Source organism: Coturnix japonica, chromosome Z, assembly GCF_001577835.2.
Source record: "Coturnix japonica isolate 7356 chromosome Z, Coturnix japonica 2.1, whole genome shotgun sequence".
In the NCBI taxonomy this organism is placed as follows: Eukaryota; Metazoa; Chordata; class Aves; order Galliformes; family Phasianidae; genus Coturnix; species Coturnix japonica.
Window position 1 is genome coordinate 8273430 of NC_029547.1, and position 3490 is coordinate 8276919.

Consider the following 3490-nt stretch of genomic DNA (forward strand, 5'->3'; position numbering starts at 1 on the left):
ATGGTAAGGGGAGGGGTGGGGGGGGAACACCTTTCCATAGAGGGAAATGACTGAGTTTAATCCTAGAGAAAGGCACAGGGAGTAAACAGCTTCAAGGATCCTATCTGGGGTTTCTCTGTTCTTCCTTATCTACAGAATTCTGTCTAGCCATGATTAACTGCTGTACTCCCTAAATCCAACAAACAGCATAGTGGCCATGGACTGCATGAGACCTTGAGTGACTCCTTGCAGCTCCCCACTCCTTCCTCCTGCCAGCTGCCCTAGACAAATAAGCCCTGGGTTGCATGAAGAGAAGTGTGACCAGCAGGACAAGTGAGGTGATTCTGCCCCTGTACTCCACTCCTGTGATACCACACCTGCGGTGTTTGGTGGCATTCCCTTGAAGGAAGGAGGGACAACACCCCATCATGGTGCTGGGGGCAAAGAGCTTCTTGGGGTGCTTCCTCAGAACTGCTGGGGTTGCACAAGCCTCAACCCCCATGAAGAGAAGGACAGACAAAGCTTTCACACACATAGCAGGGAGGAACCATAACCACACAGATGCAGTAAGGAGCAGGCAACCCTCTGAAAACCAGAACAGTTTATTGGCTCTTCAGGCACAGCAGCACAGCTGCAAGGGCAGTGCACTTGGGCTGAACTCCAGCTGAGTTCTGGGGCTCAATGGGTACAGGTGCAGAAGGTGGAGAGGGGCTGGGAAGCCCTGAGTCAGGACTGGGCAGTGCCAGGTGCTGGAGGACACTTAGCCAGCACAAACAGCTCATTGCAGGCCTTGGGCTGCTCCTGCTCTGTAATACAGCGTGCAGGAACTTACTGAAAACATGGATGAGAGCAATAACACAGCACAAGATACATGCAGTTCTGCTTCCAGCTGTGCAGGACCGAGACTCAAGAAGAGGCAATGAGAAGCGCTATCACCACTGATCCAGGTATCTTAATCCCCATCTTCTCCACTTCCACACTGCTCGGTCAGTCTCCTGAGGACTCCAGGGTGGGCAGATGTGAGGATGCTGGCTCTTTTTCCTGACCACCTGTACCTGCAGACACCAACAGCACCTTGCTTGAGACTGCTGCAAGCCCTGGGCAGTGCAGGGAGCTCTGGCAACTCTGGCAGAATCTGGGGCACCGGGCAATCCCTGCCCCTGGTGTCTCATCCCACCTCTTACCTGCCTCTTCTTCTGACAGAGATCTCCCCTTGATCATACTGTAAATGTCTGAGTTTTCATACGGCTGCAGCTCTGCAGGGACAGAAAGAGCATAAGGGTATGTGGAAGGAGTGGGGCAGACTCAAACAGCAGCTTGGGCACAAACCTGCTCTCCCCCCACCCCAGTCCTGCAGCTGTCCCTGTTCTGGAGCCCTACCTACGTAATGGTCCTCCTCGACTTTGATGGGCATGGCCTTCCTTCTCCTCCTGGGAAGACAAAGTGATGGTCTGGATTTGGGAACAGGCTGACATGGCCCAGGGCCCTGCTGAACCCAGTGGCAGTGGAAGAAAAGCTCTGCACACTCTGTCCCAAGCCTCTCCACCACCATCAGCACCCCAAGGCACAGCAGCACTGGCAGCAGTGACTACAGGGGATGGGGTCTCCCAGCACACACAGTCCCTTCCCCAGCCCCAAGGATGATGCTCAGATGATCCCATTAGCAGCCCTACAGCTGAGCCACGGTGGCATCAGCCAGCCAGCAGCATCTGTGTTGCCTGAAAAGGGTGGGAGCAGAGCAGGAAGCCCACTGTCACCAGCCAACCCAGTAGCACAGCGTGGTCTAAGGCAGCACAGCAGCTCCAAGTCCCAAGACTACTTGCCTGGACAGCACGAACCACACAATGACCGCAGAGAGACTGACCATCACTGAGAGCACCACCACCACTGTGACCGCTGTCCATGGCCAGGAGCCCAGAAACTGCCCTGAAACTAACACACAGCCAGCAGTGGGTGTTCTGCTCCCACGGCCACAGCTGAAGCACTGCATCCAGTTCTGGAGCCCCAGCACAAGAAAGAGCAGGTCCAGTGGAGAGCCATGAAGATGATCAGATGGCTGGAGCACTGCCTCTACCAGACAGGCTGAGAGAGCTAGGACTGTACAGGCTGGAAGAGGCTCTGCCTTGTAGCAGCCTTCCAATACTTGAAGTGGGCCGACAGGAAAGCTGGGGAGGGACTTTTTATAAGGGCATGTAGTGACAGGATGAGAGGAAATGGCTTTAAACTGGAAGAGAGTAGACTAGATATTTAGACAGGATATTAGGAAAAAAATCTTTACTGTGAGGTTGGTGAGACGTTGTAACAGGTTGCCCAGTGAGGTTGTGGATGCCCCCTCCCTGGAAGCACTCAAGGCCAGGCTGGATGGGGCTGTGAGCAACCTGGTGTATGGGGAGGTGTCCCTGCCTATAGCAAGGGTTTGGAACTAGGTGATCTTAAAGGTACGTTCCCACCCAAACCTTTCTATGGTTCTGTGATTCCTTGCCCTGTCATAGAGGGACAGAATGGGTGCACAGCAGTTCAGGACCTGCTCACACCACATGCTTGCCCCATCACACCACCAGGTAGACACATGGCACAGAAGCCATTACCTGAGATGTAGGCTTGGAACTCCAGGCTGGCCGCATCCCCAGCACCAGCTGCTGTCAGGCCCTGGACAGTCACTGTGTATTTGCTTCCTGGGCTCTGGGGAGGCGGTGTGTACTGGGTGACAGAGTGGTTCACTGTTACTTGCTGGAAGTTCAGGAAGGTGCCATCATGCACTCTCCTGGCTGTGAAGTTCAGCTAGAGGGATGAGAGGTATTGAGGGGAGCAGCACCCATCTCCTGCTCAAGCCCAGGGCAGGTCTGCATAGAGCAGCTGCTGCTCTGCTGCCTAGGTGCAGAAGGCTCTGCTCCAGTACCTGGTACCCAACAATCTCTCCTTGGCAGGAGGGCAGTGCCTTCCACCTGAGAATCCCTGTGCTGGCATCCAGCTGCAGCTGCTCTGGCTTCTGCGGCACTGAAAACACAGGAAGATGGAGTTACAAGTGGGGATTTTGGGGTGAAGAACAAACTTGGACATTACATACAGGAGGGCAGTTACCCATTGCCTTTGTCCTAAGGTGCTGTGTGAACAGGATTGTGCTGGGTGGCACTGAGATGGTGATGCTGTAAATGGTGAAGGGCTGCAGAGGAGGGCAGGCGAATGTTCCCTTCTGACCATGTAGTATCTCCTGTTCCGTCACCTTCTCAGCCTTACAGGGAGGAGTGGAAGGCCCTGCCAGCTGGCACGTGGCCTGCATGTGCTGGCAGGCATCATGGATGTTGCAGGTCCAGTTCAGTTTGATGCTGGTGCTGGAAACCTCGAGGGTCCCAGGAACCACCTGGAAGACCTCTGTGAAGGAAGCATTGCAGGGGAGTCACTTTCTTCCTATCCCCTCCCAGCCTGCAGCAGATCGCTATTAGTCCCACTTATGCTGTCAAGTCCCCAGTACTGTGTGGCCAATACCATCCTGCCTTCTCCCACACAGTAC

General features: G+C 54.6%; 1 long non-coding RNA gene across 1 annotated transcript; it reads right to left on the reverse strand.

The window, feature by feature from the left end:
- Positions 1–563: 563 nt before the first annotated feature.
- LOC107305768 lies at positions 564–1448 on the reverse strand. The gene is made up of 3 exons (XR_001551892.2): positions 1360–1448; positions 1164–1235; positions 564–1034 (listed from the first exon to the last, which is right to left on the reverse strand). It is a non-coding gene; the product is annotated as an uncharacterized LOC107305768 (long non-coding RNA).
- Between the last annotated feature and the right edge of the window lie 2042 nt (positions 1449–3490).